Below are 23,684 nucleotides of genomic sequence, written 5' to 3'. Positions count from 1 at the left end.
TTATGCTAAAGAGAAGAAATTCAGATTCTTGTTCTTTAGTCAAGTAGAGCTGTATTTTTACAGCTCTGTGTCCAGATAAAGTACAAGGATTTTTGCCTTTACGAAACACAGACTCAATTAAGATATTTTTGAAACACTACATAACTGTATATAGGCAACCAGAGCAGAGATTTCTATAGTGAGTCACTTTGGAAATCTCTGATACATACCAATAAATGTTTGTGATATAAATAACTCTTCTAAAAGAGACACACCTTGCGTTCAGAGCATCCTTTGAAACAGAGTCGCAATTATTTTTGGAAAATTGATAAAAAGTACAGGTAGTCCAAAAGGATTTGAATTTTACCTGAGAACTCAGAAGACATTATTCATTCATATGATGGTAAATGCTACAGTTAAGAATATTATAGCTTCAGCTCTATCCCCCTCACCAGCACTTCACCTCTCTACCTCCCAGAGTCCAAACACCCAAAACCTTCTGAAAACTATTTCCTCCTGAGCAGGAAACTTTATACCAAGAGTGTGAAATGATAAACTGACTTTTGGGGAAAAATGAACACAAAGAGGCTGAACTTCTTAAACTGAAACACTTCAGAAATCATAATCCTTACTGCATCCTGTAGGCCAGGTTACAAATAAAATTATGTTACAAAAACAGAAGTAGGCTGCTGAAATATTTATCATACAGATGCCCAGGGCAAACTTTACACTCAGCTTTGCAGAATGACACTACTTATAAGACTTTGAAATAATGGCAATGCAATAACATTAGTGCTGGTGATGTGGTTTTGTTCTCTTTCCCCAGGGAATAACTAACTGCTTATGTTTTTGACTATGCAGTTGCAGAAGCACACAGCAAAGTCAGAAGAGATTTTAATACTAAATTTTCATCCAAGAAACTGGGAAACAACATGAATGCTTAAAAACAAGTCCATAAGCTTTACACGTCCTGCACTGAGTGTTTAAAACTGCTACAGCTATTATTTTACAAGCATTTTAAACTAGCAATATGAGTGACCTGATCATCAACTACGCTATCAAAATATTACGAATATACCCATTGGCCTCGGTTCTGCTCTTTGATACATTTCCCACCACAGGCCTTGAATATGCACTGCACAGGAGTTACTAGCAAATGTAACATTAGCTTGAACATTTTAAATTAAGTTTCAAATACACTTCCAGGGTTCTCAAACTTCCACAATTTTGATTATATTAACAAAGGAGCGATTGTCAGCTGTGGAAGAGAAAGTGATCCATGCGATATATGGGACTTACTTCTTGCCATAGGAAAAGCTATTCATAAGAGCCAGGAAAATAAGGAAGTTCTGAATACGGATGCTATCCTATGACAAGAAGCTTATGTTTACTCAGATTTTCTCCTAGATTGCTGGAATATACAATTACTTTACTTGTGTCATTGCACCATTCATCAGTATTGTATGCAATCATATAATTTATAAGACTCAACTACCAGCTTTTGGATGGAACCTCTTACAGCAGCAGCACTTGATCAGGTATTTATAAACCATGAGTGTCAACCACAGCAGCACTACTATGCAAACTGCTTTTGTCACAGTGACAAAGCTTCTATCAGTGTATGCTCAGTTTCTTAGAGAGTGTGTGGCAGAATTGCTCACCATAATCTGTGTGGTAAATTGATTTCAGTGGGTTTTTCACCTTCTGTCCTTTTGGCATGATGTCCATCTGTTTGCATTTGGAAAGGAAGATGATGCCAGGGTATATTTAGTCTACAACTGTAAGTTTGAATGTACTAGTCAGTTTTGTGTCCTCCGATTTTGCATGATGATGGAGTGTGCGACTGACTTCCCACCCCACACCTCTACCCCAAGTAGGGATGAGTACCTTTGATTCTAACAGCGATGCACTGTGGGTAGCTATCCAACAGTTCCTGCCACCCCCTTGCATTATGGGTTAGGCTATAACAGGACAGAAACACAGTACAGTAGGTGGTTCAGGGTACTGGAAATCTGCTCCGCATAATGTGCTCGTCTCCTTTTCCTCTCAGCAAAATGTTTTCACACCCGTTTCTCCCCACCCCCCCCGACACTAGTTACCCATGCAGGCAGTTACCACCATACCAAGGTAAATATGGACACTGTTCAGCTTCAGACTGTTTTGGCAAGAACTGTGAACTGCTTGCACATGATGTTGTCGTATGTGCAGAGCCTAACCAGGAGCCACTGGAGAGAGGAAGACTCTGAGGACCACCCCCCAGACATGTATAAAACACTGGAGTGGAGCAACTGGCAGATGGTGGCAGCAACTGAACTTGTTCACACAGAAGGCGGCTGGTTTTAGTCCTGTGAGACAAGCAAAGACTGGGAGGACAACATACCCTTCTTCCACGAAGGACAGTGACGCAGGAAAATGTGCAGGACTTCGCAGATGATTTTGCCATGATGCGAGTTCCCTAACTGTGGCCGATTATAGATGGAACCCACATCCCTACCTTGGTATTTGACCACCTCACCACAGAGCATATAAATGACAAGGGGTACTTCTCAATGGTGTGGCAGATGCTAATGGATCACAAGGGCCATTTCACAGACACCAACAAGGGATGATCGAAAAACATGCATGATGCACACACCTTTAGCTACTCCGATCTCTTCAGAAAGCTGCAGGATGAAACTCTCTTCACAGACCATAAAAATACCAGCAGAGGTGCCAGCTGTTATCCCTGGAGACTCAGCTTACCCCTTGCTCCCATGGGTCATGATCCCACACACAGATAGCACAGATCACAGTAAGAAGCAGTTTAACTACAGGAGAGGCAAGTGCAGAATGGTGGTAGAATGTGCTTTTGGTTATTTAAAGGCAAGGTTTTGGTGTTTACTGACTCGTCTAGACCTCAGCAAAACCAACAGCCTGCCATGTGGTCCACACGATCTGCGAGAGTAACGGGGAAAAATTCATGCCAAGGTGGAGGGTTGAGGCAGATCACCTGACAACTAATTATGAGCAGTCAGACACCATGGTAATAAGTAGAGCATATCTTTGCTAAAAACAAACTTTGAAAACCAGCTTTGTGAATGACCAAGCAGCAGATTGACAGTCGTGTATTTTTCTCTTAAGTAAGTGCCCACTGTATCATGTACTATCTTGTAAAACCTGTGAGGGGCCCCCTGCAACTCAGGCAACAAAGATGCTGTTGTTGACAAATCATGCATTTTTATTTAGCGAACACAAGGAAGCAGAGCCAGAAAAGGAGTTCAGAGAAGGAAAAAGAGCAAGCAGCATTTTGCAACCCCCCTGTTCAGCAACCACAGAAGTGAGAATGACAGCCTCGCGTTCCAGGAAACACCTCTGGGGGTTAAGTGAAAGGCTGTCCTTCACTCACGCCCTTGTCCTCCCCATGCCCTGCCCTCCCCACCCCTCCCCTGCATGCTAGGGCAACAGGAAGTGGAGGCTATTGAACGTGGTGAGGAGGAGATGTGGTTCAGCATGGACTAGAGGGGAGCCTCTGTACTCCATCTGCTTCTCCTTTGCCTCTGCCAGGCATTTCAGCCACTGTTTGCTGCCCAAAAGCCTCAATATCTCCTGGATCTTGGCTTCTTGTTCCCTGAATGCTCTTCTTGTGCTCCATTCGTCTCTCCTCACACTCCATCCTCCCCTCCTGCCGTGTTGTTCTCCTCCGCGTATTTAATTGCGCCCTGTCCATGTGGGAAGATTGCATCTCCTCATGGAACACGTCATCCAGACTACAACTTCTCCTTTGGATCTGTGCTAGCCAAACAACTGGAAGAGCCGGGGGTGTGGTCAATGGGCTCGCCTTTGCACCCACTGTAACAAAAAACTGAAGAGTAGACTTCAGAAGAGATACACAGTAGAATGCACAGGGTAATTTAATGAAAGAGTATCTGTCCAACACAATAGGCATTGTTATGCACAATGCCAGAGTTATGCTTTAAGTGTCCACTATGCAGCAAGTATAGCACAGAGATCTTAACAGAACAGCTTGACTTGTTTTTTGTGGTAAGCATGGTAAGGAAAAGGTTGAGGCTCATGGTTCTGCATCTGATTTGAATGCATGCATGATACAAAAGCTGCAAAAAGCAGTTCCCATAGCTGTGAAATCTGCTTTTGCAAAGGGCCGGCCACAGTGGCATGGTAGCAGGACAAGCCAGGGACTCTTGCAGTTATCATATGTTTGGCATCCCCATTGGCCAGGAGAGTGTAACTTTGCCTTCCCACAGGAACCTGGGGGAAGGGTGTTGGGTGCATACTTTGTTGTGGATGAGCAAATGGAGGTGTACTCTCTCAGTGGTTATCATTTACAGATCTTCCCCTGCTACATCCAGGATGCCATGAGCAACATAAGTCTTCTTAAAATCATACAGAATGAAAAGGAGCAGATTCTAACTAAATGTGGCCAGAAACCTGGGCCTTATGCTGCAATGCTTTGTGCTGCAATGATGCCAGCTCACTTGGTGATGGCATGGTGTGGAAAGGTGTCCTACCGTGAAGGACAGATCTACACTCCAGAACATTACAACTTGAATTAAAGTCTGCAATGGGAGGGACCAATTTTGTTAGAGACAAGATGGCCATCATATCCCATAGCAAACTTGCCTGATAGCTAATCTTCCCCCCCCCGCACATTTAGACACATGATGAAAAGCTTGGGCATCTCATTTTTTACTGAATATGTGTCCTACAGCCAAGCATTCCATTCTCCCCTTTTAGAGTTTTCCCAAGATCTTTGAAGTGACTTTACCAAAAAATAGTCTGTATTGTTTGACTTCGGGTTTCAAATCTCATTTCTCTCCTAAATTTTTGTTTAGGCTGGACAAAGCATTTCTTAGAGGGGTAGCCATAGCCTAACTTCAAAAAACAACAAGTGGTCCTGTGGCATCTTGGAGACTAACAAATGTATTAGGTCATGAGCTTTAGTGGGTAAAAGCCACTTCAGAGGATGCTGATTAGGTGGTTCCTCAGTTTCTTTAAGAGTATGTGGCACAATAACTGCAGTTTGTGTAGTATGTTGACTGTATTGGATTTTTCACTTTCAGTCCACTGGGTACGATGTTAATCTGTTTACACTTATAGAGCAAGATGATGTCTATATCTGTGCAATTTTCTTCATGAAGTTGATGGATTCCCACTTCATACTGCTAAATGCAGTGCCTCACATGGTAAAAAGTCTCAGGAGGTAGTCTGCAACTTTAGAAACAACAAGCAGTCCTGTGGCACATGAGAGACCTACAAATTTATTAAGTCATGAGCTTTTGTGGGTAATACCCACTTCAAGTCATTCTACAAGAAATTAGGAAATTCTGATGATGTTTAATTTCTCAAATATATTTTTGTCATAGCTCAGTGCTTAGAGCATTGGACTGCGAAACCCCAGGTTAAGAGTTCAATCCTTGAGGGGGCCATTTAGTGGTCTGGGGCAAAAAGATCAAAAAAAAAAAAAATCTGTCAGGGATGGTGATAAGTCCTGCCGTGAGGGCAAGGGATGGGACTCTATGACCTCTCAAGCTCTCTTCCAGTTCTATGAAATAAAGTATAGGTATAGAAAAAAGTAATAAAATTCATATATCACTGGTTTCCAACCACATTGTGTGAATGTGTATGATTTAGTACATAAAACTAATTACAATATTTTAAATGTCATACATTACTATATACAAGTATCATTTAAAAAAAAAAAAGACAAACCCCATGATACAAAGGAAACAGCTTACAGAAAAACAAATGCTTAAGTAACTATTTTCCTTTGAAGCAGTTCATAAGTAATGAAAGCCACTTAACAAAATAGCTTAGCTCCACCTTGTTATTATTGTATATGTCAAAAGGTCTCAGAGTGCCAGACTGGAAGTAAAGAAAAGTTTTCTGGCACATACTTTGTTTCCACAAAAATATTACTTTGCACCGCAAATATCCATCGTATATCAACTAGATACAGTGTTGGAATCTTCATTTAACAGGAAACTTGATTACAGTTTGACTTTCCAGGATCAAGCGTACAGATGACTTTAAACAGCACAAAATACATAAACTAAGGTCAACTCATGCCATCCTTCCAACATTTTTACCAAAGTTAAAAGTAAGTGTTTAAAAAGGACTTCTTGTTCCAATGAAAAAGTACAGAGTCACTCCCTGGAAGTTTATTGTAACTATACATTCTTCTATTCATAAAACAGCCCTCCTACAAGCTGAATGTTCTCTGGAATGGGGGCCAAATGTTTAGCGTATCTGGCACGTAAATTCCAAGCCACGCATCCTACAACAGTGCCGTGCAAACACCTGTTCTCGCTTTCAGATGGCACATAAATAAGAAGTGGGTAGCATTATCTCTCATAAGTGTAAACAAAGTTGTTTGTCATAGCAATTAGCTGACAAAGTAGTAAGTCTGAGAGGTCCTATCAGCTTGTAGTGAGCCTTTTAGTTTCTTGAGTGATTATTAATAGAATAAATCCTACCTTTGTCAATTGCACTTTCACGTAAAGAGATTACATTACAATGCAGTGAACTATAAGTGATTTTTACAGTGCCAGTATATGTAATCAAAAATATAAAGTGAGCACTATAGCATTGTTTTCTTTTGTAACTGAAATCAAAATATCTGAAACTGTAGAAAAGAATTATAATGAATTTAATCATGATTAACTGTGCTCTAAACAATATAAAACACCACTTATTTAAATTTTTGGATGCTTTCTACATTTTCAAATATGTTCGTTTTCGATACACACTACACAGTATATAGTGCTCATTATTTTATAAACATATATTTGCACTATAAAAAAGAACATGTTTTTCAATTTGCCTAACATGGGTACTGCAGACCAATCTCTATCACGAAAGTTGAATTTATAAATGTATAATTATGTAAAAAACTGTTTTGTTTTTTAATGCAATGCAAAACTTGAGAGCCTACCAGCCCAGCAAAAGAGAAGATTCTGTCCAAGCAGTTCAGTCACAAAACTAATGCTTTTTCAAAGCAAGCGTCATCGGTACGGAAGCACATCTTCTGGAATGGTGGTTGAAGCATAAAGCAACACATGAATCTTTTGTCTATTTGGAACATCAATATCTTGGAATGCTAGTTGCAACAGTCAACATCTGTTCTCACTCCCAGATGGCATTGTAAACAAGCAGTGAGTAGCATTATCATCTGCGTATTTTAATTAAACTTGTTTGTCTGAATGACTGGCTGGGGGAAAAAAAAAAAAAAAAAAAAGAGGGCTGAGTGGACTTGCAGCCTAAAATTGTTCATTGTTTTGTTTTTAAGTGCAGGTATATAACAAAAAATATTTGTATTTTATGCATTCATGGTACAGGTACTGTAGTGAACTGAAAAATATTATTTCTTTTACCAGTTGTACAGTGCTAACATTTGTAATAAAAATATAAAGCGAGCACTGTAGTCTTTGTATTCTGTGTTGTAGCAGAAATCAATGTATTTGAAAATCTCAAGAAACATTCAACATATTAAATTTCAATTGGTATTCTATTGCTTAACAGCACAATGAATCATGGTTAATTTTTGAATCATGATTAATTTGAATTAATCATGCGAGTTAACTGTGACTGACAACCCTATTGTTAACCAAAGCAATCAAGAGTAACAGCTTCCTTTATACTGAAAGAACTTCTTAATTAAATAGATGTGTTGTTCTTAAGTGTTCTTAGCATGCATTTGTCATACAAATAGTGTTTACTGTACAAGTCTTCATTGTAAGTCAAAGAAAAATGTCCACACAAACATTTCCTTCCTCTGAAAAGGTCTATATGATGTGGTGCTCACAACCCCAGCAGCTTCTGCCACTTTGCCCACCTACACAGTCCCATCAATTCTAACATTAGTGAAAATACACTTATGGAAGTATTGGAGAAGAGACAATGACCCAAAATAAAAGACCCTGCAAAATATTTTCCTTCTGTGCACAGGAAGTTCTGCCCCTTCTCTGATTAACTATGGAGTCACTAGGGTTGCCTCTAAAAGCAATCCTTTTGCACCCAGAAAGAAGGTCTTTGAGTTTTAATAACATGTCCTAAGACAGTCCTGGACAATCTAGAAGCCATCTTTCTCTTCATCTCTTTTCCTAAAAGCAGACGAGCGCTAAAAGTATTGAAGTAGCTACTTGCCCCATATGATTATGAAGATGGAAATGAGGAGGACCTCAAATGTGGAATTTGCCTCCCTTTTTGGTCCAAGAGAACTAGATAGTCAACAATATGCCCAGAAAGTCAAGACCAGGAATCTCAAAACTCCTGACCCGGGACCCAACTACAGCCCACGCACTTCACCAATCTGTCCTGTAACATATTTTCAAAAAAAAAAGTTACTTGATCAGGCCTGCGTAGCTGCTGGCAAGGAGGGAGGGGATGAGCAATGCATGGGGCCTCATCCGTGCACACAGTTTCCAGCAATGCCCAGTCCTCCAGGGCCCACATAATCCCGGCTGCAGAAGGTACTGCTTGGTCTGGGAAACTATGCTGGCTGCCTCTGCCATAATGTGAACTGCGCCCGACAGGGTTACCTCAGGTGGCAGTGGGGGATCCCAGTGCAAGGACACAAATGTTAGTGAGGAAGGTAGGTGGGATCCCAGTGAGTGTGTGGATGCTAAAAGGGGCGGGAGGTAAGGATATGGACGTTTTCTACAGCCATATTGAAAGGCCAGCCCTACAGCAAAATTGAAAGAGCAGCAGCCATTGGCTGAAAAGCAAGGAGTCACATCCTCACATTCCATCAAAACTGAATTAAAACAGTGTAATATCAGGCTGTTATTAAAGCAGACCCTGTCCTAACAACACTCACTACCACCAGGTAAAGAAACATCAAGACGGTTAAAGAAAACTGGGTCTCACAAGCATAAGTCGGTTTTCAGTTGAGTTGTATTTTAGTGATTAAAAGACTTGCAAGTTTGTCTTGAGATAGTAACAGAGAGGCAGCTGTGTCTGTACTCCAACAAAACAAAAGAGCAGAAATGTAGCACTGTAAAGACTAACAAAATGATTAAGTGGGTCCGTCCCACGAAAGCTCATCACTGAATAAACCATTTTGTTAGTCTTTACAGTGCTACATTTCTGCTGTTTTGTTTTGTTGAGATAGTGAGTTAAACACTATGTATGAACTGTACAGGCAGGAGTTCAGTATCACAGCAGTGGTGAGACCTCCTCCTCTGGTTATCATAAGACATCCAGTTTTCACTGTGCTGCAGCCCATTCAGCTCTCGCTACAGATACCGGCCCACAAAAGCAAACACAGTGTCACCCTGTGCAAGTGAGCAGCACAAATAAACTCCATATCAGTAGTTTGGGTTGTGGAAACCTTATTTTGTGATTTTGGTCCTTGCTTTCCTATTATCTGTAGGATCTCTGGTTTTAATTGTTTCTGACTGCTGCATAATCATTTTACTAGGTGTAAATCATTAAGGTAGTGGGGTAAGATTGGTTGGGTAATTCTGTTACACTATGTTAGGCTTGGTTAGAAAATGTCTAGTAAAATAACTGATTAAGGCATAGCTAAGCAGTACTCAAGTTTCACCATATAAACTGGGGCCCAAGGAGACCAGCAGGAAAAAAGGCAGGAGAAGAAAGAAACAAAGACCTGGAAGAAGAACTTGCCTCCAGGACACAGCCTAAGACCAGGGGTGCCAAGAATCATCTGCACCACAGCGATGGGCAACAACTAGAATCTAGGTGAGACTGACCTCCCCTGACCATCATAGAAAGTTCACCTGCCTTGATCAGGGTTGGGAAGCACAACACTGTATGCTTAGCATGTGTATTCAGCTGGCTTGGTAATCGTCAATAAATAGAGAGTAAGACTATTACTGTGTAAGACTCCGTCACTGCTGAAAGGTGCTGCAAACCCACAGGAAGTTACACCTTGAGCCTCAGGATTTAAACCGACAGGGTTATACCTTGAACTCTAGGAACTGGGTAAAGGGTGTATGTCCCTAGCATGTGGGAGTGACAGAGAATTTTGTGCAGGTAACGGGGGGCACCTAACACAAGGACAAGGGGGTGTCAGTTTCATGTCTTTTGTAGGAACCTGGTCTTTGTCTGGGCTCCTGGACACAGTTTACATGTACCGTATTGCCAAGCCCAAGAGATCAAAACTCAGCCCTCCCATCCCCTAGAAAGAGAACAGCTTCTTGAAATCACAGGCTGGCAAACACTAAAAAAAATCTCTAGAAGGAGAAGAGTTATATAAAGTTGTATTTCAGTTTTTTATTTCTAAGAAAAATTAAAAAATACAATAAACTCCTCCTCCCCCACCCACCCACCCACACCATTTTCAGTGACATTATTGGGCAGCAGGAGGAGTTGAGGGTGGGAACCAGCACTAAGGAAAAACTAAGTTTGAGACGCCTGATCGAGAGCCACCTACTTACCCAGACCTTTGCCAGATTTATATCTAATAATGTAATACAGTAGATGAAGTAATTAGCTACAGTCCTCTAAAAACTCAAAAAAAAACATACTGCTGAAGTCAATGTCTTCCCATGGGTAGGCTACATTGCCTCCCACTGCTAGTTCCCTGTTAAAAGACCACAAATGCACCAAGAAGAAGAAAATAATGTATATTTTTTAAAATCTAGAACCAATTGGACCAAGTCTGTACATCGCAGCAAAGCACTCCTAGCATTGATACACCTTTTACTGGCAAGCTTGTGTTTAAGCTAGGTCCACCACTGCCAAGCCAAAGAAGCTATACAATCAAAAGTGGAGCTTTGCTTGTATAATGCTTGGGGCTTTTGCCAGCACAGCTCTAGCTATGTCAGTCACAATTTTACCTTCCCACATCTCTCACTGTCACAGCTATGCTGCCACAAGTCTGCAGCAGACATCTGATTATGAAATATTAGCTAATACGATTCAAACAAATACAGTAACAGATGGAAAACATTCAACTCCACTCAAAACAAAAGCTATCCTGCTATATTAAAATAATCCACACAACAAAACCTGAAGCCCTTCCATGACTTATGACATCATTCCTGGACAAGAAACTGTTTTAGACTGTAGGCCTTTTTGAGAGTTCTGAAAACACAGGTGCTGGAAACAGATGCAGGGGGAGTATGTGGCAGCATTCTCTGACTTGAAGTGGTTTCCACTACATACAGGGTTTCCAGTTTGGTTCAACAGCTCTGAGGCGCACACACCCTATAATTTTTTTTCCAGCACCCCTGTCTGAATATGGCTAGACCAAAGCCACTTTTCTTTTAAATACACGAACTAATATTTCAGTGCTGAGTAGGAAATATTTTACAAGCAGACGGTTTAAGTTCAGATACAGCTTTTTTGATATTTGCTGTTCTAAAGCTATTGTAGGATAAAGAGTGACAATTTTAATAGCTTTATGAAGCAGGAGAGGAGAAAGGAAGGGAAGAGATTTTTAAAGGCATAATTAGGCATCTAATCCTCAGAGAATTCACTCCCCAGAGATACGTGCTTCACCAGTTTATCTATCTAGAAGAAAACAACTGAAGCACAGATGACTTGCAAGTAGGCTTTAGTATTTCTAATCAATTTTGTTAAGCAATTGGGAGAATACACACGGCATTTTTCCTTGAGACCACCATGAACTGTTGCATTATCACACATCTCCTGGGGTGGCAGAAGAAGAGAACAAGCTCTGTAAGAATTCTTGTAATTCAAAGTAGCCTTACATGGAAGGGGATTTTTTGTTGTAGTTATTCTCTTTTTTTTTTTTTAAATGAAAACTGGAAGGAATGTAGTGGCAAGTGAATGATTCATCATAACCCCAAAAAAAGTCCCATAAATCCTTGCCTTGTTTTACACAAAGATGGTTTAATATGAAAATTAAAGGATGGGAAAAGTAGTGAGAACTAGAAATAACAGTGTATGATTTGCATTTCTGCAAAAACCATTAAAACAATCACATTTCTTACACACCAAAAATGCATGGAAGATCTAGCAATTCCTGACTTTCATTTGGGGTACTACACTCATTTACTTCAGCAAACAAATATACTGTTTCTAAAGCCTGGCCTACGCTAAAGTTTTGCTGTCTTAAATGTGAGTGGGGTGGAGGGAAAAGTCACCCCTCAACTGACATATGCCTAGGCTGGCAATAACCCCAGTGCAGACGCAGTTATACTAGCCAAAGAAATCCTTTTGCTAGTACACAGTTTATTTTGTTCAGGTAACTGGTTCTAACCTATATACAGTAACAACAAAACCAGCATCTACAGAAGAGTTTCTGGTGTAGCTATCCTAGCAAACTCTACCATATTTAAAAACACAAACAAAAGTTTCAAGAGTGGATACTCAAAATTTTCTGAAGAGCTGAACCAACAGCTCTCACTGAAGCCAGTGGAGAGCTCTTCAATGTTCAACACCTCTAAAAACCTCACCACCTACTGAAGATCCTTCAGTCATCCACTTGTAAAAGAAATCACCAACAGGAGCTGTCCAAATGAAATGAAAACCCAGTTCTTCCAGATACAGAAAACAGGATAAATGAACATGTTAAAAAAATAAGGAAATTAATCTTTTTGGCCCCAGCACATCTACTACTAGAATCAGAGTCTTCAAATCATAAGGTTGAAGAAACCTCAGGAGGTCACTGAGTCCTATCTGCTGCTGAAAGTAAGACCAATACCAATTAAATCATCTCAGTCAGGGCTTTGTAAAGCTGAGACAAAAAAGACCTTAAGGGAAGGAGATTTTATCCTAAAAAACAAGGACTTGGTAATAGCCAATTTCATTATTGCTCAAATTTTCAATCCTTTTATTATGTTTTTAAACTTTAAAACTATCATTAAATTATGGATATATTTGGTGTAGGTAAAGACGAAGGGCTGTGTTTTTAAATTTACTTACTAGAGGCAACATATTTTGTGTTGGAATTCTCCATTTTCCCTTTTCTGATTTTAAGATGCACATTTTATTTGTAGTTATTTGGTAAAATTTTCAAATCTGGAATGAATTAAAATAAAAAAAAGCCATTGTACATTCCATACTTTTCCCTTTTTCCTTTCAATGATGCTGACGGTCAAGGTTTTCTGCTGGCAGGCCACAGCATTTCCTAATATACTTTCAGAAAGAGTGCTCAAGAGACTGGGTGTATCTTCATAAATCCAGTTCATTTACCATTTATTAAAGTGCACTCATGTTTCTGTGTTATCTAAAACACAGACAACACAACAGCCTTTTCCCATCTGGAATTCATCTGAATACCAAAAGCTTCACATTTTCTACCACACAGAGCATCCCTTAGAATACATCAGGAATAGTGAATTCAAATTTCCAAGAGACTGGAGAAGGAACAGGAATGACTTACTTCCCACTCTAGTCAAGTTCTCTCCTACTTCCACTGGGGTTGGTTGATACTGTGATATGGAGATCACACTTAGGATCAGGAGGCCTCCAAAATACATCTTTCCCACCCCCAACTAACCTACTCTCTGCAGAAGCTTTTTATTCAGCTTTAGGCCTGTTCTGTGCCCAAGTCCTGCAGTGGTCCTGTCTGATGAACATACAGAGAGACAAGTCTATTTCCTTAGACGCAGCTACAAGTTACCTTAGATGTCAAGCATTTAACATTTCAGGAAAGAGCAAACACATTCCTCTTTAAACATTAATCCTAGTAGCTCCATCTACACTAGTCCGTTCCTTCGAAAGAGCAGGCCTCCTTTGAATTAGCACATGGCGCGTCTACACAGGCGGCGCACTCTTTCGAAAATGAAATCGATGTTAGGCACCACAGGAATTGAAACCGCTCTTCCAAACAGGAAGTTGGAAGAGGCTGCTCTTTCAATGTCTTTTGGAAAAAGGACATGTGTAGACGTTCCATGTCCTGCTTTTTTGAAAGAGGGGGGTCCACCATGGCAGCCATCAGCTGTTAGGCGGAGACATGCTGCCCAGCCCTTGTGGGGCTCTATGTGCTGTGCACACAGCAGCTCTTAAAGCTGCATGGACCAGGAAACCCTGTTGCAGGAAGCTGAGTGTGTGCAGGCAGCAGCCATCGCACGTGGTGCCCCTGCACGCCTCAGCCAGAACACTAGTGGCTACCAGAGTAGCATGGCCACCCGTCAGCCATGTGAGGAGCCCCAGGGCCCTGCCTCTGAACACACCCGGGGCCAACTGGGGGGGGGCGGGAGAGGGGCAGCCCCTCCTGGACCAAGCACGAGCTCCAGGACCTGCTGGGGCTCTGGCAGGAAGAGGAGGTGCGCCGAGTGATAGGGAACAAGCGGCGGAATGCAGCCGCCTTCACCCAGCTGGCCAAGGGCCTGACTATCCGGGGTCACCCTGCCTGCACTCCTGACCAGGTCAGGAGTAAGGTGAAGGAGCTGCAGCAGGGTCCCAGGCTCGGGACTCGGAGAGCCAGTCAGGGGCCACCCCCACTTTCTGCCCCTATACAGGGAGCTCAAGAGCATCCTGGGCCCCCGGGACACCTCGGCTGAGGAGCCCCAGCCAGGAGAGGAACAGGAGCCAGGGACAGAGACGGAGCCAGTCTTAGCCAGGGACTGGTCCAGCAAGGACAGGGAGCTGATAATCAACCTCCCCTCCTGAACCTCCAGCTGGGCTTCAGCCAGCCCCAACCTCAGCAGTGGACTCTCAGGTACACGTAGCCAACAGGGCACAAGCCCTGGATCATGGGGCAGGGGCACTATACATGACTGGGGATCCCCCACGCCCCTGGCAGACCCCAGCCCACCAGGGCCCAGCAGGACCACAGCCGCCAGTGCCCCCTCCCACGGACAGGGCCATGCCATGCCGTGCCGTGCCGGGCCGTGCCGTGCCTTGTCCCCGGGGGTGGGGCGGACCTCACAAAGGGCCTGCCCACCGAGCCACTGCACCCATGGATGGAGAACAGAGGATGGGGACCCAGCACCCACGGGAGGACGGGGGGCATGGGCCAGAGGGCAGGGGTCAATACTCACGGCTTGTTCCTCTTCCCCCATTTCCACAGCTGCACCATGAGAAGGCTGGGACAGCCTTGCCCTGTCTGTGGTACTAGGCAGCCCTCCAGAGATGAGGGACGGCGACTAACCAGAGCCACCACCAGTGGCAGAATGGGCCCGATCGTGGCGGAGCCAGAGGCAGCCGGCAGAGGACCCCCCACCTCACCACCTCCATCCAGCACCAGGTGGAGATGGCTGAGTGCCAACTCAGCTTTGGGGAGCAGGAGGCCACCTCGCTCTGAGCTGCCTGGGGGAAGTTCCTGACCACCTTCAAGAGACATGGCAGCCACCTATCAGGAGATCCTGGCCTGGCTGCCCCCCCCGCCATCATCCCCTTGCTGCTCCTTCTGCTGCCATCCTTGCTGCCCCTCCTTCCATGGTGCCACCCACCAGCCACCCAGGAGAGGATCCTACTGGCCCGGACTGCTGGCCTGAGGCTGATCCTCAGCCCTACTTCCCCCTACTCCCCCTGCCCCTCCCAGCCTCACTGGGAACCCCACACAAGAGGGAGGCAGGGAGCCTGGGATCAGCACGGGTCACGCCCCTCCACTGCTGCCCCAGAATGATGGTTCATTTGGCAGACCACCTAGGTCCCCCTCCCCCTGTAAATAGTTAGCCACCTGCTACTGTAAATACTTGGACGTTCCGTTATGTTTAGCAATAAGTATTACCCACACCGTTTTTTGCAGTTAACAATACACCAGTTTATTTTTCCAAAACCGCTGCGTGCTCAGTGGGGGGAGCGGTGTGCAGGAGACCTGCCGGGGTGGCCAGGGAGGCACTCACTGGGACCCCTGCTCAAAGTAAAAGTGCAGGGCCTCCCAGATGCAGATCCTGTGCTGGTGGGCCTGGCAGCTAGGGGCAGTGGCTGGCTGGGAGGTAGACCATGCTGGCCTCAGGCACGCACCCCTGCATGAAAGCCTCCCCCTTACTCTCCATGATACTGTGGAGCATGCAGCAGGTGCCCACAACCTGGGGGACACTAACACCACCAACCTCCAGGCAGCCCATGAGGCAGCGCCACCATCCCTTCAAGTGGCCAAACGTGCGCTCAACTACCTGACGGGCACAGTTGAGCTGGCCATTTAAGTACTCCTGGATGGGGGTGGGGTGGCCCCTATACAGCCGCATGAGCCAGGGCTGGAGTGGGTAGGCGGCACCAGCCACCAGGAGAGGGGCATGGTGGTGCCCTACAGCAGGATCTCCCTCCGGGGGATGTAGGTCCCTGACTCCAGCCAGTGGCACAGGCTCGAGTTCTGGAAGACCCGCCATGTCGTGGGTATAGCCAGGCCAGCCCACGTACATGTCCTGGAACAAGCCCCACAGCTGTCCACCATGGCCTGCAGGACCACGGAATGGTAGCCCTTCCTGTTTATGAATTCTCCTCCACTGTGCTCCAGGGCACAGGTGGGTACATGGGTCCTGTTGAGGGCCCCGAAGAAATTCAGAAACCCCAGTGCGACAAAGCCCATGATGGCCAAGTCCAGGTCCCTGATGCAGACGACCCTCTGGAGGAGCATGGCATTTAGACACGAACCAACTGTGGGGGTGGGGGGCAGACATATGCACCCATGAAGGTGTACAGGGTAGGCCCAACCCCCCCCCAGACCCCCCAACCCCTGGTGAGTGCATGCCTGGGCCTCCTTAACTCCATCATGACAGCCCCAACTGTGGCCTTGCCCACACCAAATTGGTGTCCCATAGAGCGGCAGCTGTCTGGAGTGGCCAGCTTCCAGACAGCATCACAAGCCTCTTTGCCACAGGAAGGATGCACCACATCTGGGTGTCCTGGTATCTCAGGGCTGGGGACAGCCGCTGGCAGATCTCCAAGGAAGTCTGCCACCTCATCCAGAAATTGCAGAGCCACTGGTCGTTGTCCCACTCTCCCATGACCAGGTGCTCCCACCACTTGGAGCTGGAGGGGTAGCTCTAGAGCCAGAGGAGCACCCGGGGGGGATGAGGCGGTCAGAGGACCCCATGGTCTGGGGGCACGCCTTCTGCTGATGGTAGGGGGCCTTCCAGGAGCTGCAGCGTGGTCATCAGTGCTGTGACCAGCAGGGCGCCCACTCTACTGGAGGCAGCCAGCAGGGTGTTGAGCTGCTGCTGCTCCACATCCATTCCTGGGGGACGTGTCTGCAAGGCTTGTGGCAGCTTCACAGGCCTCGTGCTATGCAGGCAGAGGGTGTTGGGGAGGGGCCCTTTAAAGGAGCAGCTTGCTGTGGCCCCATCCACAGCGTTTCCTAGCCCTTTATTGATGAACCCAGATGCTCTCTTTCTGCGTCCTGGACGACACCTTTCGATGGCACCAGCCCAAGCCTACATTTAGACACGTCCCTTCAAAAGGGCATCTTTCGACCACTCTCTTTCAAAAGAGCACTCCAGTGTGGACGTACCTAGTTAGCTGCAATAATTTGTAGGCTGCTGTAAAACTTTATCTTCCACACATTCCCCATCACTTAAATAACTGAACATTTTCCATTTTATCTCCAAAACTCCCTGATCCAAGGAGATACTTGCAGCCTTCCCCTACATAAGATTATACACAACTTGTTAGTTTACAAGTTACTACTACTTTCTCCAATAGCTAAAACCTTGTTTACATATTATAATAAACTAGGGGGAAATGAATCTTATTGGCCAGCTGCCCAACGAATAATAAGTGAGGCTGAAACCACCCTGCATGACATCACGTGGTATCAGTCAGAGGGATATGTGATCAGAAAGACTGATAGAGCTAAAAACACACAGGCAGAGAAACAGACTCTGGAAAGGCAGTGATGCTGGGAGATATGCTTTATAGATAACCTCACAAATAATGCCTATAAAAGAAAGCTGTGGGGCCAGAGGAAAATGCACTGCTGCAGCTCAGTCTACACTCAATAGGTAAGTTAACATTATCGGTTTAAAAGAAAAAAAAAGAAAAAAACAACACATCACCAACTGACATAGTTTTGTCTACACTGGGGTTAGGCCAACATAATTATCTTGACAGAAGAATGCTTTCTTCAGAGTACCTACTGTTGTTCAGGGAGGCAGTGTACTTCCTATGCTAACAGAAGGCACTTTGTCACTGCAGACACCAGTTATGCTGATGTAGCTATGGCAGGATAACTGCCACACACTCAGAGGCAGCTGCTAACCAGAAAGGCTACCAATCCAAACAGTCCGTTACAAAACTGAAATTCTTTCACTGCAGCAGCATTGTTTGATTTGTGGAGGGAGGCGACTTCTAGAATTTTATCACAGCCTTGTTACTGTAAATGCTTGCTATTGCTAAGGCCAAGCAGCTTCATTCGCAAGTAAGCTCTCATTTACACTATTTTAAAACTTTTGGATAGAAATCTATTTGGTTAATTGTCAAACACATAAAACCAGTACATTACACTTTTGGGGTTAAAAAGTTTTGAAAAAAAAGTGTGGGGATCTAACAAATACAGCTCAAATCTAAACTGTCAAGCTTGAAAGTTTTGTTTAACTGATAGGCAGGCCAGGATTAGACAAGATATTGCAATTCATGTTGCACACTTATCAGCCACTACCTTGAGCTTGCTCTTCTAAATCAAGGTTATCCCAGTCTGACGTTTCCAAATTAGCCACATAAGATCTTGATCATTGCCCTGAACCTCATTCAGAATGTATAGCAGAATCTCAGCAAGGGGTGGATATAGCCCAAATTAGCAGCATTCTTAAGGAAATTAAAAGGAGATTCTGTTCTCTTCTCCAGAATATCAGCTTTCATTTTTAAGACAACAAAGTCTCTAGCTGGTACAGCTGCAAAGCAAGTGCAAGCAGATGAGCCAGCTACAACTGATGTGAGAATCTGCAGAGGGCTGGGCCTGGACTAGAACAATACACTGAGGGGTGTGAAATGCCCATTTCATTTTATTAACGGTGTAATTCAAATGCAAAGGGATGACAACGTAATTGTAATTGTAATTGTTGCCATTTCATTCCTCATGTCAGAAGTGAGAGGAAGAGTTACAGACCTGCATACCTTTGGTGGCATAGGCCAATGGCATTTAAGATACATAGCCATTTCCCTTATCTCACAAATAAAGGAACAAAGCCCGAGGAGCCTAGCAGAGCACATAGCCATACTGAAGCACTACAGAAACGGAGCAGAGCATATCTCAAAGAGCCCAGTGAGCAAGCACATGTTCTGATAAACCACACAACTGACGATAAGCAACACGGCATTTGGCAGCTCACATGGGTGGAGCTTGGCTGAATATCACTACCTAACCCCTTACCCTCTCTCTTCATATCCACCCTTTGCCTAAAGGCTTTCAGCTTCCACACGTACAGTCTCTTGTTATTCAAGGCTTTGCAAGAGCTACCACAGGGGTCAGCAATCCTGTGGCCTATGTGCCAAGAGCCGCACACAAGGTAGGTGCTCAAGCTCCGCTCTCCTCCCCTAGGCAGCCAGGAGCTTGCTCAAAGCCATGCTGCATGTGGGTTAGCATTAGTGGGTCATATGTTACCAACCACCATCGAAACAGTAAAACTCTGCATCTTATTTTTATTAATGAAATTGTAATTAAAACTATTAGTGACTTTAAAAAGTACCACCAGCACTGGGACTGTACATGAAGTTAAAAGGTCAAATTTTGGCATTCTGCTTGAGAAAGGTTGCTTACCCCTGAGCTAGAAGGTGCTAGTTTGAAGTTCCTAACCATGAAAGATAGCCATCTTTACACATCACAAGACTTACAGGGTAAATTTTCTGCATCTTTGGAGACAAAGCTGCTGGGTGAGTGAGCAAAATAAAAATTGAAAAACTAAAATCAAATCAGATCTACATGATTTAACAAAGCTGTCAGATTTAACAGGCTAGCTACAATGTCAGCATTCAAACATGATTTCAGTACTCTGACTTCATTCACTGACCTTATGTTAAAGAGACATTTGCCCATTTTGGCAGTTCACAGATTGTCCGCTAAATCAGTGGTTCCCACTCTTTTCAGCATCAGGCCCCCTTTCTGATTTTTTAGAAACCCTTAATCTCCCCCACCTCTTCTTTACCATCATCCAACCCCCCTTTTAACAAAAAAATTAAATTCTTTCCTCTGCACATCAAAAGCGGGGGGGGGGGGGGGGGGAGGGAGAAATCACATTTTATTGTATGAAAAATTTATTTATTTATTTATTTACTTACTTACTTACAGCAGTGGTCTCCAATCTTTTTACATCCAAGATCACTTTTTAAATGTCAGGGCAAGCCTCAAGACCCCACCCATTCCACCCATTTCTTGAGGCATCACCCTCTCCATCATTTGCTGTCCCCAGCCCTTACTCACTCTCACTGGTTTGAGACAGGAGGTACAGACTCTGGGTGGGAATGAGGGATTTGAGTGTGTGAAGGGGTGAAAGGTACAAGCTCTGGGATGGAATTTGGGTGCAGGAAGAGGTGGAGAAGGGGCTGCTGGTTCAGGGAGGGGGCTCCAGGCTCAGGTGGAGTGTTGGGGTGCTGAGCAAACCACAGGCTTGTGGATGTGAGGTGCAGGAGCTCAGTTTGGGGTTTATGAGGGGCTCAGGGCAGGGAGGTTGGAGTATGATGGGCTCAAGACGCAGATTTGCAGCATGTGGATTGGGCAGTAGGGTAGTGGCAGAAGACTGGGGATGTGAGAGGCTCAGGATAGGGGATTCTGGCTCAGATTTGAGGTCTGTGAGAGGATGCAGGGGTGTTATGATGCTGTGGCTAGATAGGCCAGCCCAGGTCAGTTTCCCCGCACTGCAGTGGAGAGGAGCTGAGAGTCAGGCTCTCCCCGGTCCCCTGCTCCCCTCCATTCTCTGGAGCCGGGAAACTGATCCGGGCTGGTGTCCTCATCAGTTTCCTGGCTCCCCTGAGTTGCGCAGGAAATCTGACTTACACGGGGGTAGCAAGCACGCAACCCCCGTGCACATCGGGGGTCTACTGTACTAGGCAGTAGAACAGCAGTGTTATTCTGAATGACCAAACCTAGATTTCAAACTCGAGGAACATTATAATACTATTTTGGTATTATAGTTTACTTGACTTACATAATCTCATTTTTAATTCCCACTCTCAGATGACCACTGGATATAAAACTGAAAATGTTTCTAATAAAGCAAAAGACAGAAAAGCAAGAGTGAGATAGTTTAAAAAAAAAAACAAACATGGAAAAATCCTGCATGATTGTCAAAGACAAAACAGAATGCAAATTTCTTTACACAGTCACACCTGCAGTAATACTCCACTAACTTTATTTTAAGAAACTAAGACCTCCACCTGAAAACTAGGACCACCAAACTCTTTACTGCCTGTGGATAATGAAATTACAAGATTCACTTTCTCTAATTAATACAAGCTGTTGACTTTTTATTTTCCAGCTTTTTAGTAGGCAAAGTTATAGTACGTTTTACAAACAAAACTAATTCGTGATGAAGCCTTTTGCTATGTCAACTCATGCACAGTTATGAAAGGTGCAATACCTAACTACATTTTTCATGTTCACAAGCAGGATAAAAGCAGTCATCAACTTCTTGAAGAATTTTTAAAAAATGACACCCTGAACAATAGTCAATAATGTCCTCAATCTACAAAACACTACAAAACACTCAGCTGTTTGCAACAGTTTGGGGAAATTGATTTCAGCTTCCTAGCCAACGTGTTTTTCTGGCTTCCATGAGCTCACATGGGTTTCTTATTTTAAGACCACTCATGAGTATGCTGGTCAGCTGACACCATCCTGGTCTTAAAAAAAATTGCAGGAAATAAAAAAGGATGAGCTGAAGTGAGGATTCTAGACTGATACAAAGGGGTAAACATACAGGTAAATAATTTCCATTCCATTGTATTTGCTTCAGAGAACAATTGTTTATTTCTTCAAATTTACAAAAAAAGTGTGATGAGATAAAGGTACCTTACAAGAGTACTAGAAAAAAGTTAGAACTCCAATTCATTATTAAAACTGATCATTTTCTTTTCATTAATATGTACAAAAACATGCTTCTGTTTATCTTTGTAAGATTGCCATAAGCCACAATATTTAAACCAACAATGAAAGATTGCTATAAAACTCCCAGAAGCCACACCAAATGAAATGAAGAATTAAAAGATCAGACATTTTGTTCACAAGATGAAACTCGATCAGAAGTTCTCAAAGTTCAACCACAATCAGCAGCTCTGATAGATCTCTAATTATTACAATCACACTGTAGATATCTTTATGGAACATATTTAGAGGATAAGAGTGATAGCAGAACTACATTTTACTCATACGTAGAGCATATGGGTATGAAGAAATTAAGAAATGAAGTATCAAGCAACATCTAGATTTTCAGTACAGTTTTGCTCAATCTCTGGACCCCTTCTAAAGCAGAGTTCAAACCTTTTGTAAGATGGCAGCAACATGACAGGTACTGTACAGACTTACTGTCACAGTCCTAGTCTCACCAACAACCTGTTAACCAATGTGGCCAGACATCCCAAAGCAGTGTTCCTTAAACTATGTTCCTAGAACAACTCCCAGGGTGTGTCATGAGCATTTGAAAAAATACACTGATGGTATAGATTTTCTGTGGTTAAAACTAGATAGGATGTTACTTCTACATTGCTATGACAGCAAATTAAAATTACTTCGTTTTGTTTTCTGCAGCCTATCTGACTTTAAGAATATTTTCATCGGTATTCGGCATAAAAATATTCTTTGGTGTTGGGTGGTCCGCAGAAGTTTAAGAAGCACTGATCTAAAGCCTAACTTGGCCACCCAAGACTACCCTGATTAGTACTCGGGGCCGGCCTGCGCAGGTAGGAGCTACCACATTGCAGGCCCTCGCCGCTCCATGGCAGCATTTAAAACACTTCACCCTTACAGCCAAGGCAGAAGGGAGCGTTTCCAAGCGGGCTCCAGCAGAGAGGCCCAGGCGGTGCCGGGGCTGAGAACTACGGGACAACAGCGACATGCCCGTGCTGCAGTGCTGGCTGGGTCAGGTGCTGCTGAGGGCAGCAACTCGCAGAGGACGGGCGCTAGCCATACCCCGCCGGCGGGCTGGTTACACGCAACCTAGTTCCACCTGCTCCGGGGGACCCCACGGACCCCCTTCTGGCCGACACCGCTTCCGTTCCGGCCAGGGCAGCGCTCGCCCTGCGGCCACGGGCCCCTTGCCAGGCTCTGCGGGGGGCTGCTGCTGCCCTGCGCCGGGGAGGGGACGGGCAGACGAAAGCAGACGGGAGCTGCCCGGAGCCCCACCTGTCACCCCGCCTCCGGCCGGCGGGCGCACACGCGCTGGACGGAGGGTCCAGGGAGCCGGGCCCCAGCGCCGGAGCAGGAAGGAGCCCGGCCCCGAGCCCGGCCGGGAGCGGGACAGCCCGGGGCTGGGGAAGGGAGAGGGGGATCCAGGCCCCCTCGCTCACCTGCCGCTGCGCGCCCGGACGGGCCTCTCAGGAGCAGCCAGACCCGCCGCCGCTCGGGGAAGAAGCGGCCACCATGTTACTTTCACCCCCGCTAGAGGCGGATCCCGGACCCGCCCAGGAGGCGGCGGAGGGGGGAGCGGGCACGCACGGGCTGCGCCGCCGCCCTTCACCGCCAGCGGGCGCCAGAGCGCAACGGCCGCCCCGCCCGCGGCTTCCGGGCACCTCTCCCCTGCCTCCTGCGGGCGCCTCACTGGATGGGCCGGGGTGGGGGTCGTGGCGTCTCTGTGGGATGCCGGGGCTGGGCCAGGGGTGCGGGGATCCTACACCGCGGGTACACCGGTGCCAGCCTGGGGCTACTCCCTTTAGCGATGTCGCTTACTGCCCGCCCCTCGCAT

General features: G+C 45.0%; 1 protein-coding gene across 1 annotated transcript in view; it reads right to left on the bottom strand.

Moving 5' to 3' along the window:
* DENND4C (DENN domain containing 4C) overlaps positions 1 to 23,363 on the bottom strand; it is a 132,048-nt gene extending 108,685 nt beyond the window's left edge. The window contains exon 1 of the mRNA XM_074994973.1: positions 23,290 to 23,363. The gene's annotated coding sequence lies outside the window, so the exon portion shown is untranslated. The remainder of the gene's footprint in view (positions 1 to 23,289) is intronic.
* Between the last annotated feature and the right edge of the window lie 321 nt (positions 23,364 to 23,684).

Source organism: Carettochelys insculpta, chromosome 5 (assembly GCF_033958435.1).
Source record: "Carettochelys insculpta isolate YL-2023 chromosome 5, ASM3395843v1, whole genome shotgun sequence".
Taxonomy (NCBI): domain Eukaryota; kingdom Metazoa; phylum Chordata; order Testudines; family Carettochelyidae; genus Carettochelys; species Carettochelys insculpta.
This window is presented reverse-complemented; position numbering and strand designations above follow the sequence as displayed.